This window comes from Buteo buteo, chromosome 12 (genome assembly GCF_964188355.1).
Source record: "Buteo buteo chromosome 12, bButBut1.hap1.1, whole genome shotgun sequence".
Taxonomy (NCBI): Eukaryota; Metazoa; Chordata; class Aves; order Accipitriformes; family Accipitridae; genus Buteo; species Buteo buteo.
Genome location: NC_134182.1, coordinates 1,348,098 through 1,362,402, shown reverse-complemented (window position 1 = coordinate 1,362,402; position 14,305 = coordinate 1,348,098). Strand labels below are relative to the sequence as shown.

At 45.2% G+C, this 14,305-nt stretch overlaps 1 protein-coding gene across 3 annotated transcripts in view; it reads left to right on the top strand.

Annotated features, from left to right (window-relative positions):
• Positions 1-14,305, top strand: part of TTBK1 (tau tubulin kinase 1) — a 102,797-nt gene that overhangs the window by 66,020 nt on the left and 22,472 nt on the right. The gene's annotated exons all lie outside the window — the stretch shown is intronic.

Here is a 14,305-nt window from a genome sequence, read left to right as displayed (position 1 = left end):
AGGAAACCTCAGCTGTGCTGGAGAATTCTGTGATTCCAAGCATGCATGCTCTTGCGAAACTCTTTCTGACAGTGCTTGCAAATGTTGTGAACACCTTAAATGTGCTCCCTATAGCTAGTAACGTTGTCCCCTACCAAGGACATGCTGTTATCAAGGTCTTTCATCCGTTTTGGTACAGGGACAAGAGGAGAGCACAGCTGTGGTTGTGAGTATCTTTAATCAGTTCTCTTATTGCTCTCCCACAGTGTTTTGCTAATAACCACTTAGTTGTATGGAGATGTCGCTAGCAAATCTCCACATAGTTTCTCAGCAGCAAGAGCAGTGTATGGCAAGAGAACGCCCTCTGACCTAATCTCACACCACCACTGGGCAGGACTGCAGCAATGCAAACCATAAAATAACTCCCTGAAACTAAACTTTCTTCTAAATACCTAATAAAAAGCTCAGAGTAACCAGCACACACATCCCGACAAACTTACTTCAGTGACTGGCATTGTTGTTACCAGGTATTTACTCACAGAAATGTTCTTTATCTACTGTGTTTTTTCCAGATAGTTGTAGAGGGCTTTTTAATTTTGGTTTTGCTTTTTTCTGTGGTCCTCTGAAGATATAAAGAAGTTCAGTTTTTAGTGGGAGGTAATTTATTAGATTACCTGGAAAAACATGATATAGTGTTAGGCTCAGAGTTCCTCTGTCATACCTAATCTTCATTTCTCAGACATTCAGAAGAAGGCTGTCCCAGAGCGTTCACTGCAAGAGACAATAAAATTGTTCTCCTGAGGGCTTTTTCTATTTTTATGTTAATGAAGATCTCTCATGCACGTGGGATCCATAAGTGTAGCAAAGAGCAGGAGAGTCTCGGGTCATGGACACAATGATACTCTTCTACAGGGGGCACTTGTGCAGTTGCTTGTTCCCCTCCAGAAGATGGTAACTTCATCTCCCATTCCCTCTTGAGCTTATTCTCTAAGGGAGTGTTCACTGGACTGGAGCATGTTAAAAGAACATCCCTCCATTCAGACCTTGCCCAGATTCCTCTCTGCTCTGGATCCTGGAGAGGTACAAGAAAAAAAGGACTGTTAGTTTTGGCAGCAAAACATGAAGGATACAAGAAACTATATAAAAAGAATCAAACCAAATCCTTGCCTGCCAGGCAAGATGTTCCTTACTAAGGTGTATGAAGCTGCAGTATTTACAGAAAGGATAGAAATTCTGACAGCAGGCACTAGTGGGACTGTCCTCCTGAGCACGGGATAGTAGCAGTCCATGCTTCTCACGGAGACTGTGTCTAGTTGCAAGGTTCCTAGGTAGTGTTTGCTGCATAAAGCCAATATGTTGAATGCCCCAGATATCTAGAGATTGCATAGGTGAGGTTGGCAGGGTTGGAAGGGTCTGTGTCTGAATTTGCTCTGTCTGTACACTTATTGGGCTGGTCAGTGCAAGATGTGCAAGATCTGCAAGATGTGATGAACATGGCAAGAGCCGGCTGGTAAGAACCAGCTGTAAGAGCCAGCAGGGACACTTCACTGACATATTTAGCATAGCTAAAGAAGGCTGGAGGTGCCTGCTTGGCCATAGCATGTTATACTGCTATGTGAAATGACTGGGGGAGTGGAGTGTGATACAGTATGAAGGCTCCTTATCACTGCACAGTGATACTTAAAAAGCAGGCAAAACAGGTAGATTATTGCGATTGTGGGTGATCACTGCTAATACATTAGAGAGCCTTGGTTCTCCAGCGGACCGTGCATTTTTTTGCTCCTGTGCTCTGAAATACCCTTTAGTTACTCCTGGGCCTAGCTTTGTACATACAGACCAACACTGGATTCTTTGGCTGGCCAAGAATTAGCTGTGCTTCCTTTGATGTCTGGACCCTTCAGTTGCCTCTATATACACAGCTTTGCAGTGACATTCGTGTTTTTCCATTTGCTGTCACAAAACCAACTGCTAACTCTCAAAGGAAAAATGACTTGGTGTCTCAAGGAAAGCAGAAGCCTGTTCTCCTTAGGTACAGCAGAGATGGAGGGACAGTTGGTTGGGATGCTAATAAGAAGGTGACCAAGGACTTAACTAATGAAAATACTGAAGGCCTCACTAGCATTGACAGATGTTTCCTGTAGCTCAGGCTTGGGCTTCCTCCGGGTTTGATTGAAACTCTGATTAGATTGTGTGTGTGTGTGTGTGAGAATAAATCTTCCTTATCTTTGAATATGAACTGAGCCTTTTAAGATAGGTAAAAAAGTCACTAAATGCAGAACTACCATGACTAAGGTCATAGGCCTTGTTGTACCGATTTGGGATCTCATTCTGGTCTCCCGAAAACTGGTGATCATCCATTGGTGTCAGTAAAGTACTGAGAACAAATGGGTAATCCCTGCTCTAATGCTTTCTTCTGTTCCTCCATTCTCTGGCTCCAATATATAAGCCATTACTTGTTACTGGCAAAAAGACAGTGACCTCTGGATTATCAATCACAGCGTGGTTGAGGTTGGAAGGGACCTCTGGAGATCATCTGGTCCCATCCTGTGCTCCGAGATGGATCAACTAGAGCAGGTTGCTCAGGATGGTGTCCAATCAGAATATCTCTGAGGATGGAGACTCCACAACCTCTCTGGGCAACCTGTTCCAGTGTTCAATCACCCTTATGGTAAAAAAACTTTTCCTTCTGTTTAAATGGAATTTCCTGTATTTCAATTTCAGCCCATTTCTTCTTGTCCTTTCACTGGGCACCACTAAGAAGAGTCTGGATCCATCTTCTTTTTCCCATCAGGTATTTATAAATGTCAATAAGAACACCCCTGAGTCTTCTCTTCTCCAGACTAAACAGTCCCAGCTTTCTCAGCCTTTCCTCAAATGAGAGGTGCTCCAGTCCCTTCATCATCTTTGTGACCCTTCGCTGGACTATCTCCATGTGTCTCTTGTACTGGGCAGCCCAGAACTGGAACACGGCACTCCAGGTGTGGCCTCACCAGTGCTGAGTAGAGGGGAAGGACCACCTCCCTCAACCTGCTGGCAACACTCCTCCTAATGCAGCCCAGGAGGCTGTTGGCCCTTTTTGCCACAAAGGCACCTCGCTGGCTTGTGTTCAGCTTAATGTCCACCAGGACCTCCAGGTGCTTCTCTGTCAAACTGCTTTCCGGACAGTTGGCCCCTAGTGTGTGCTGTTCCTCCCCAGCTGCAGGACTTTGCACTTCCCTTTGTTGAACCTCATGAAATTCCTTTTTGCCCATTTCACCAGCCTGTCCAGGCACCTCTGAATACCAGCACAACCATCTGGTGTGTCAGTCACTCCTCCCAGTTTTGTATCATCTGTGAACCAGGTCATTAACGAAGCTGTTAAACAGTAGTGGCCCCAGTATCGACCCCTGGCTACACCACTAGTGACTGGCCTCCGGCTGGACTTTGTTTCCCAAAGCACAATGCTTTGAGCCCCGCAGCTCAGTCAGTTTTCAGTCCAACTCACTGCTTATCTAGCCCATATTTCATCATTTTGTCTATGAGGATGTTATGGGAGACAGTGTCAAAAACTTTACTAAAGTTGAAATAAACAACCTCCCACCCAGTTATCTCATCACGGAAAGCTATCAGATTCATCAGGCATGGTTTCCCCTTCATATATCCGTGCTGACTGCTCTCAGTCACCTTCTTCTCCTTCATATCTTTGGTAATGGCTTCCAGGATGATTTGCTCCATGCTCTCTGCAGGCTGACCAGCCTGTAGTTCCCTGAGCTACCCTCGTTTAGAGCTCAGATGTTTGTTCAAATATATGAATCTGTTGGAAAAAAGATATTGTAGTACAAGTGTGAGGGATGGTGGTGTCCTCATGAAACTGTGTGGGTGTAAGAGGCAACACAGTATGAACAGATGCTGCTGTGGGTAAAGTCAAGTACAGAGGAGGCTCTGAATACCCTGGGGGAATTTCTGACCCAAATATTCTCACATATTAGATATCTCCCAGTTTCAGCTGACAAGAAGACAGCTGCAGTGGAGCATAGACCTCATGGGAAGCCCTGGTATAAAGGGAAAACAGGTCTGTCATGAAACTTATGTCCTGTTCAGGCCCTTCTGTCTGTGCGCTGCTCAGTGCAGCAGCAGGCACCCAGCAAGCTGTTTAACAGGGCTCTTAGGGCTTACTTCAATGTATGCATTTCAGGAATGTACTAATAAATCTCTGCTTATTTTTATGCATTAATGTGCAGATAAAGCTACAGAAATAGCTAAAAATGAGTGGAAAAAAAAGATTGAACCTGCACTTCTGTTTACATATTAATCCTGACATAGGATTGCTGTTATTGTTGGAAACTATTTATATCCACACCTAGGAATACAATTTAAAAACCTGTCAAGTTCTTAAATATGCTGGGTAAATTCACTGACACTTGGCAGAGACGGCAACTTACTGCTGCCCTCTGTGTTGGAAAGAAATAAAAATGTTCATTTGTTTATGAGTTTTAGCAATTACTTCTGACTGTAGGTCCGTGCTCATAGGTATTTCTTGACTCTGAATCTCCCTTGCTGCTAGTGCAATTGGCATTGTGCAAAATATTTTGAGACTTGCCTGCCTAAAACATGCCTGTCCAAATGATGTCGCATCTAAAAAACACAAGAAAAGTGAAGCAATAGTGGGAGATCATTTTAACTCTTCCTTCCCTATTCTTGGATATATTCTGCAGAGTTCAGAGAGCATTTTGCTTACACTATGTCTTACAGTCCCATCTCCCAGAGCCAAGAGTTCATCTTTTAGAAAAGGTCCCAATGTGAAAAGGCACTGGTGTATTTCCTCACCAAGTTAGCTGCGTAGTTAGATTCAATCTTAAAAAAATCTCCCTTGGTGCTATATTAGGCCTCTTTTCTCCCACAGCCAGCCTTCCACAGCCAGGAGAATGCCAAAAATGAACTTATTTAAAGTTCTCCGTGTCTTGACCCTGAGAGGGCAGCAGCTGTGGAGCTTATAAGTCCTTTCCAGCCATACCCCACCATTGGCATCTTTGCTGAGAGATCACGCAAGCATATTCGGCGTGAAGACCTGTGTCGGTAATACCATGGGTAAGACAGGAGGCAGTCAGAAGCACATTGCACAGGCTTCCTGGGCCAACTTCACCTGGGAGTCCAACTTTACCTATAATCACTGGTTTTCTTCTGTAAAAAACTGTGCTGAGCCCCTCACTGAGCCAAGAAAATATTCTCTGTTCTGGTGCTGAGCCCACGGGTGCTCCCATGCTCCTGAACTTCATCATCGCCTCATCTGAGGGATGCTATAGTTGTGATGTTGCCCAATACCCTTGGGAATAGCACAGCTGATCAGAGGACAAACCACTTCAGCAACCCCAGTATGCTGTTCTCTTCCCCTATTGATTTAAGTTGGTAATGATTATTCTTCAGAAAGGGACACAGAGACACAGGAGGGGGCTGCCTCACTACAAGGACAGGGCTCCAGCATTTCGGGTGATCCGTACTGCCTCTCTGGTTCATGTGGTGTAGAGCCCTGGGTTGCCCTGGGTCTGTTACCTGGAGGAACTCTGATTTGCACTGAGGACTGAACGCTGAGCAGGGCTTTCTCTGGGTATTATTTTGGTCCCGGTGGCCTCTGTGGCCCCAGACCCTGGAAAAGTAAGGAGGGAAATCTTTGTCCCTCCCAGAGTGCCTATAGACAGCAGGAGAGGACAGAAACTACAACTTCACTGGCTCTGAGGCAGAAAGAAGAAAAGCTGGGCTGAAATAATAGAGCAACAGGTAGAAGCAAAACATGTCAGGCCCTCAGGTTTATAACCCTGGGCAGAAGAGGTAGGCTGGGGGAAGAAGGCAGCAGGAAAAATGAGATACGAAAAGGTGCTATGGGTCTTGGTTTGCTTTCCCTTCTACAGCATCGTCTGTGGGCTGCTCTGAGGGGACCTGAGGGACCATTTCTCAGTGGTAAGAAATGGGCATTTGCAGAAGAGGGGCAGACTCTCATTGCCCCTCACTTGGTGTAATTCCCCTTGAGCTGCACTTGGTGCCTGTTGTAGATGATGCAATTCTTTGACATTGAGCTCCTCCGGCTTCCCTCCGCATGAGAAGAGCTTGCCAGCAGATGGAGAAGGGTGTATGTAGAGTTGGCCTCTGTCCCATACGCTCTTTAGATTCAGTCTCCCTGTCCATCCATGTGTTAGGAATAAAGGATCAGCAAAGGGTGATACTATAAGAGAAGTAATTCTCACATATGCTCGTTATAGATATACAGGTCACAACAATGAAAACCTTAAGCTCAGTAGAAATTCCTAATTACATTTTATATCTTTAAAATATGTTGAGCTCTATCAACTTCACATTTTTCTGGGACTTCACATGAGAGGTGTCATACTACTCCTGTCCAAACAAGAGCAGAACAGGCCTGATGGAACGTGGTTCAGCCTGTTTGTGGCCAAGGACAACAGGCTAAAAGGGGGCAGCACCTCCAGCGCTGACCGTGTAATTTAAGCATTAGAGCATCAGTGAAGAAAAGTGGCGTGTATGTAACCTCAGCTTCAGCCAGGAGGCAGCAATACCTAAGTGTGCTTGCTGGTGGGGTGTTGCAATTTGCCCCTTCATGGCCTGGGCAAGGTCCTTGGTCCTGTGCTGTAAAGGAGGTCCACTTGGGTAGTTGGAGTGATCCTTTTTGATCTGAGAAGTCTTTACCATGTTGGGATGATACATACTTTGGAAATTATACAATATGCTGAGCCCAAACATGGAGCAAAAAAGTAGTAATAAGAATTCCAGTATACTTAGTTGTGCAGCCTGCAAACAGTGCACCCAAGACTGAATTTCTACACCATCTACGCAAAGAAGAGAATATGACAAATTAGAGCTGCTGTCTAGAATTTGTCTCTCAAATACTCTGTATGACAGCATTACATTGTTATTATCTAAGAGTCTGATCTATGCAGTGACACGCCGTACTTTTAGGACTGTGAATAATTGCTTTTCACATTTAATGCCCACCACAAGCTGAGTAGTTCTCAGACGCTTATGAAGATAAGATACCTGCCTCAAAGCACTGCAGAGATATTGAAGGTGACAGGAAAGAGATGAGACTGGATGAAGTTCAGCTCTTTTTCTCGTATCATTTGCAAGGGCAACATCTCTAGTAAGGTAAGGAGAGCAGTGTTGGCTTAAGAAAATACAATGTTGCCTTTTCACATTTCCTAATTACATTTTGAAACCTGCAGAGGCTTACTGAAAAGAAATGCAGCACAAGGAAGGGAATGGATTTGAAAGGAAAAATATAATTCCAGGAAAAATGGTCTGGTTTTGGAAATTGAGGTTGCTGACCCCTGTGAAAGTGCTAGTTTCAGAGCAGAGGTAGAAGGGGGAGGAAGGGCTTAGCATTTTCAGGGTGAAGAATCCGAAGTCATTCCCGTAACGCCTTGCTCTTCCATTCAGTGTGTAAAGGGAAGGTAGGGACTGTGATCTCCTCCTGGCACAAGCTGTCCTCTGTGAGTATACTTCCCTCCCTCTCCCGGCCATCCCAGCATCACAGAAGCAGAAAGGGGACCTAAGAGTGCATCTTCTCCTCATGTCCTCCCGTGGCTCTGTGTTTTGAATTTCTCACTGAAAGGAGAATTATACTCTGCCTGCCTTTCCAGCTGCTGCTTATACTTCACTTACCCAAACTGGAAGCATTAACGCTCCCCCTGCAGGTACTGAGTATAAAAGTGTATCGGGAGGCCGGCAGTGTAAGTGTGGGAAAAGGAAAAGTCCACTAACAGCCCCCAAAGTTGCCTTTGCAAAGCCCTGGACCAAGTTTTAGTAAGACTCCTTGAAAGAGCCCCTGAGAATCCCTCGCTTTTAAATACACATAATCATTTTAGCACCATTTAGGTGTTTCACCTTTTCTCGTACGCGTGGTTTCCAAGTGCGTTCAGAGTTTGACTGTTACCTGTTAGGTGAGATGTATGAATAGCCTAATGACGTGCCAAGATGAGCGATGCCAGAGGAACAGAGAGGTGAGGCGTGTGGCCCGAAGAGCCAGAGGAGGGGACTGACGTAGCGGAGCCTGACACCCCTGGTGTCGCTCGTGCCCGCGTGTGGCTGGGGAGAGCGTGGCAGGCCCCCTGTAATGGCAGGCTCCCGCGGTGCCCGTAGGACCCCCGGGAATTTATAGACGCAGAGCAGTAAGTACGCCCCGCGTAGAGCAAAAGCATTTTTCATCCGCCAGCGAAGATGTCCGCAGCATGCGCATCGCAAACCAGGGGCGAGTCAAGTCTTTGCCTGACACCTTTTCCTCCACTCTTCTTGGTCTTTTTCAGTTGGAGGAGGACAGGCCTTCTCAGCACTCCCTCCCGAGGTACAGCCCCCTGAGAAGACTGGCGTCCTCCGTTTTCTCCTCCTCAACCCTGGAGACAGAACACTACCCTCACGTTGGTGGCACTTTCATACAGCGCAGCCGTTCAGCGGAGAGCAGTCCCGTACGCATGCCCCACCGCAGGCACATGCCCCTCACGGCAGGAAACCACAGACTCATGCCTTCCGTCCTCCGCATTTCCAGGTCCCAGCTCCAGCAGGTGTGGGCCCGCTTCACACACAAAACATAGCCTGTTCAGGGAAGCAGCAGCCTCCATAATGCAATAATAGATCCCACCTGCCCACAGTGTGTCACCACTTTAATGCAATATTGAATCCCAGACAACACATGGCCTAAGGTACTGTAACTTCCAAAGCCCCTGCAACCAGACCCCGCAGAGACCGAGAACGTCTGCCTTTCTAAACCTCCCAGCAGCCTGGGCGAGGGGCGGCGGCGAGGGGCGGCAGCGCGGCCGAAGATGAGAACGCGGATGGCGAACGTGCGATGTGTGAAAGAGGTGGATGCCAGGGCCCGTCTCAGAGACTCGCTCGCGCGTCCCGCCGCCTCGCGGGTAGGAAGGGCAGGGCTGAACGCGCGCCGTCGAGCCACAAACGTTGTCAAATTATGACTGGAGCGGAGAGGCCGCGGAGGTATCGGCAAGCGTTACCTTCCCCCGGGGGCAAAGCGGTTCGAACATCTTTGTTGGTATCTTACACTGGGCCAAATCTGCAGGCGGTTTTACTCCCATCTAGATGTAGGCAGACTCCCGCTGGAAGCTCACCTGAGGCAGGACCTCAGGATTTGTCCCTCTTGTGGAGTTACGATCATGTATCTCTCTGTTGCTTTGGCTTTGGAAATCCCCTTGCTTTTGTTGCAGTTTGGTTTCCATGCAGCGACCACATATTTCTGTCTCTCTGGCTTTTGCCTCTGTTACGTGGCAGTGGACCTGTTTGTCTGCTCTCCACTCCTAAGCTGCTCCAAATCTGCCTGCCTTCCCCCAGAGGCGCTGACTGTCAAGAGTTGGATAGCAAGAATTTTCTTACTGATCCAGCTGTATATTACACTGTTTCTAAATTCCAGAAATTTTAGGCACCTGCAGCTTCTCAGTGGCAGAGCAGCCCTGCTTCTTGGCCTTGCTTGGAAATGCCTGTGATAACAGAGCTCACTCGAGAAATAAACTGGCCTCAGCACTTGGTGTACAGAGCCCCTGGAGCCCTTGTCTAAAACTGACTTAAATCTCAGAGGAAAAGGGAGATCAAAGTTAATTTAAATTGTCAGAAGTATTTCCCGGGTTCGCAGGGTTATATTGCCCTTCTCAGTATAGCTGCAGTGTAAAACACCAGGCAGTATGAAGACCTTCTGTAGTTAAGTGAATGTAGTAACTGACTTTTATTGAAATGAGCCCTTGGTCTGGTCTTTTGGGAGAAGAGGCAGTATGGACGTTAGGGTTAAAGGAGAAGGGGTCATTGCTGGTGCTCAGGGCTTTAGGAAAGTGCGAGTCCAAAGTAAAATACTCTGCAGAAAGCATATAAGCACAGGATACAGACAAGAAAATGTATAGAAAGCTCAGGCAGATGTGAAAATGCCATGGGATAAGTATGGGTTTTGGAAGAAAGTTGTGACACGGAGGGATTACTGCATAGGTAGGGTGTTGCCCGTGCAGTTACAATGAACGCTTCCTTCCAAACACTGATTGCTGTAGGTGTATCTGCCCTGCCTGAGGCTCCCTTAATATCAGAGTCACCCTTCCATAAGCAACCCCAGATGCTGCAACCCCAGACGGGGTGGGTGATGCTTTCTGAAGCTCGTAGGACCTGGTCCGGTGGGTCTGCATGCCGCAGGACATCCCACAGAGCATCCCGGTGGGTGCGGGGATGGAGATGGAGGGGTCAACACACCCTCCTTGAGAAGACTGAACGTAGGCATGACCAGTCTCTTCCCACAGTCATTCTTGAGTCAGCGACATCCATTTCTTTTTCATTTGCCCCAAGAACGTGAGTGAACAGGACACTTTACTGCCCAGCCAAAATTTTGATCTGCAATTTGTTGATCAGTTTTATTTTTAAAAAAGGCTCTAGGTCTTGCCAGAAAAACTTGGACTGAATTAACTGGTAGCCTAATCCTATTTGGCAGTTCTTCTCTTGTCAGGCACAGAAACCAGAAAGAGCAAGGCTTTGCTTTTCTCAAAGTGACATGAGAAGGGATTTCCTTAAGCAGACTCTGCTCTGATGTTATTTTTTCCATGTTCAGTAGAGACTTTAATAGAACAGCAGATTGCAGAGAAAATGGAATTTGTGAAAGAAGTAGATTTAAAATCAGTAGCTCTTAATAATTCTTAGTTCATAGTCTCCAAAACACTGATGTTCACTTTTCAAGGTCAATTTTAGGAACAAAAATTTCTACTGTTCTATTTTTTAGAAAACAATTTTTAGTTTTGCCAGTGAGAAAAGGGAACAAACAGGATAACTGGGTATTTATAAACTCTAACCTGCCCATTTCAGACAAAAACGATGACTAGCCAATAAGTAGCTCCATACATGAAATTTAAAGGGCAGTAATCTATCTAATTCTACTCATCATGGTTATATATAGAACTGTTCTTGCCAAGTAAACTTGATACTGTTCTTCTAAGTTCGAAAGTCTGATTGGTAAAGGTGGTTGATTTATATAGACTTCAATAAGGCTTTCTTCTAGTTAAAATTATTAATAAATTGAAAACCAACTAACCAAACAAAACATGTTTATATGTTGGTATCTCTTACAAGTGGGGATGTTTCTCATCAGGACTCCTGATCTCCCGCCCTTAGCTCAGCACTATTCTTTGCCTTTAGTGGCTGTCAAGAAGAAAAAAGAAATCACTGAGGAGGAAGTTTGCAGTGACAGGAAGATGGGTGGCTTGATAAAATAGTACTGGCAGGCCAGCTCTGCAGAAAGATTTGGATCGCTTGATAAGTTGCTTGCATTCAGACTAATTACTGCATTCAGCCAGGGACAAGGTCATGTTTTGAGTACGAAGAATATAGGTCACACGCACAGAGGGGGAGAAACTGTGCCCTGGGAGGTGCTGTCTCCCAAAATGAGGTGGGAGTTTAAGGGAAATAATTAGCTGCATGTAAGTTCTCATTATGCTGCTATAGCAAAAAAAAAAAAAAAAAAAAGTATTCTTTGATGTATCAGCAGGAAAATGAAGATGTGAGCAGAGGGGAGATCTTTTGTACTGGTGAGATCACTACCAGACATCATATCCAAGTCTTGTATGGAAATTTTTTTAAAAGATTTTCAAAACCTAAAAAAGCAGAAGCAATACAAGAGTTGTTTGATTCTGTAAAACCTGCCTTGTAGAATGAGCTTGAAGAAATGCAGTCTGTCATTAAAGACAAAACTAAAAAGTGACATGATTGCTGTTAGGAGTACCTGCCTGAAGAGAGCAAGACGGGTTTTTAATCTGCCAGGCAAAGATAAGGGTCTAGGTGGAAGATAAAGTAACAAAGGTCAAACTAGAAGATGCTCATTTTAAAGACATAGGTGGGTGGTAAGCCGCTGAAATACATTTTTAAAAGACATTGAATTCTTTACTGTTCAGATTCTATAAGGTGGGATATTGATTTCTAAACCAATCCTGTTAAACCATCAAATTTGGGCTCTATACCAGAGTAATTGGACATGTTGCTGTTGCCTGGGTTTTATGGGAGGTTTTATTTCATGATCAGTATGGCTTTTACAATTTAATTCTGAACAAATTAATTGGTGCTAATGGCTGGTATCCTGATGTTACAGTCGTATGCAAAGAGTATTAAAAATAGTCAATTTGCAGATCTTTTTAACATCTTCATCTAATGCTGTAATAATTACTATGGAATCCACATATTGTTGAGGAACAGTTGGCAAATTAAAGAAATGTGAAAATAGCTCTCTTTTTATATATATGGAAATGTAATAAATTAATATTAAAACTAGTTACAGTGCAATTCTGAAAAACCTCTGTAGGTTACATTTATATTGCATTTATTTATTGTGTTTCATTTACAATGACTGCAATTATAAATGTAAATATGTCCAAAATCAGTTGTCAAAAAAAACCAAAACAACCAGAAAGCTCAAAGGAAGTGGCAAGCAGCCATTTCTCATTGAAGTCTGCGCTTTTATGGTCAAGTTAGGGGAACAGAAGTGTCAGTTCTCTAAGAGGTACCCTCCTACCCCCACCCCATCCCATCGAGCCCTTTCAGCCCTTTCTCCTGTGCCAGTGCCCGTGTTCATGTGGCTGCATGGACCTGTACGGGGAGAAGGAAAGTTGTTTTCAGCTTTGGTTCATTTTCCTGCTTTGGTTCACTGTCCATTTGCACAACTGACAGCACTGGCAAGCCAGGGTCAGCAGGGATAAAAGCAACTGATGGAGGGCCGTTGACACAAAAAGTGATCATGGGGCTATGGGCTGAAAAGTTAGTTGCCCTAGTTATTTTTCCTCTTATGTTTGATAAGGTTCCTCAAATTCTTCAGCTGGGGTAAGTCAGTGTAAATCAATACTAGTGAAATAAAATTCCCTTTCAGCATCAAACTCTTAGGCAAATTGTGTTCATCAGAAGGATCCAAGAACAGGCTTTGCATCCTGAAAGAGACGTTCTTGTTTTTACTTCCCATTGTACATAGCACTTGTTCTCCTCAGAATCCAAAATGAGGACCGAAATGAGCATTTGCCACACCTTTACAATACAGACATCATTAGCATCCGAAGGATAGGTAGCTGTTGCTAGGATCTCATGCTGTACTTCAGTGAGCAAATGCACATCGAATGTATATACATACAAAAGCCATCCTTTTATATCTTGGTCTCTTGGCTCCTTTCACCTTCTTTCTATGCAGAATGGGAGATGTTTCCAATTTATCACTCTCTCCCCAGACTCCTTCCCACAGGAAGGACCTAATGAGATGTGATTTCTGTGAAAACATTACTGTAAATGCTTGGGTTGAGCTAGCACGAATTGGGTGAATGTAGTTATCCAGCACACATTCACTTTCAGTGGAGAAGGTTTTGGTGGGAGGGGGTTGGCTGAAAATAAGCTATACTGACAAAGAGACAGTTTTGCAGATGCCAGTGCATCTGCGTTAGGAGTAACCTGTCGATACACCCATGTTGACAAAGACCCTGGTGTGAACCTGACTTTGTCCACCATTCCCATACTTTTTTGGCAGTGTTGAGGGGCAGGTAAGTGGAAGAGTTAACGTTGCATCACCTCTTTCACTGTTTAAAGTCTCTTTTGTTACAGTGATGACAGAATGTAAGATAGAAATGCCCTGTAAGGCAGCCGTATGGGTGATATAATCCCATCCTTATGCTACCTCTTCACGATGAAAAGTATCTCTTGCTCTTCCACTCCTTTTTTTTGTTGTGGGTCTGAACCTGGACATTGTGGTGGTCAAGGCTGCTGCAAGACTGGTGCTCTGACAGGGACAAACTGGTTCAGAAGTTGTATTTGTTGGGCTAAGTGTCTTTGTGGATCCTAGAGACTTCCAACCTGGACTGATGCTTTCCTTTCCTCATGACAGATGTTGACTCCAAGACCTTTCCTACAGCTCTTTTCCTGTAGTTCATGGGGTGATTCTTTAAGGATCCCCAAGGACAGAGGCAGATCAGCCCACCTCTGAAATCCTGCGTCCAAATGACTTTTGAGGAGTGTATAGGAAGCTGCTCTAGCTCTCAGTTACTAGGTGCTCAGCCGAGGGTGAGAGTTTGAGCGCACCTTCTCCCTTCCAGTGCTGGGAGGCGGTTGCCGCCTCCCCAGCCCAGGTTGAAGAAGCTGTACTTGAACAGTTGCCCTCCAGACTGGATTGAGATAAAGCAGCTGACTCCCGGACTGGCTGGCATTCTCCTCTGGGATCTCATCCATTGCTCCATAAGCGGAGATATTGCTGCTCAGCTGCCACCCCGTTAGCTTATGTTTAAATCTGAATCTGGGTGCAAGAACAACAGCAGTCAGCTGTAGCCCTGAGCTGTTGGTAGGCTTC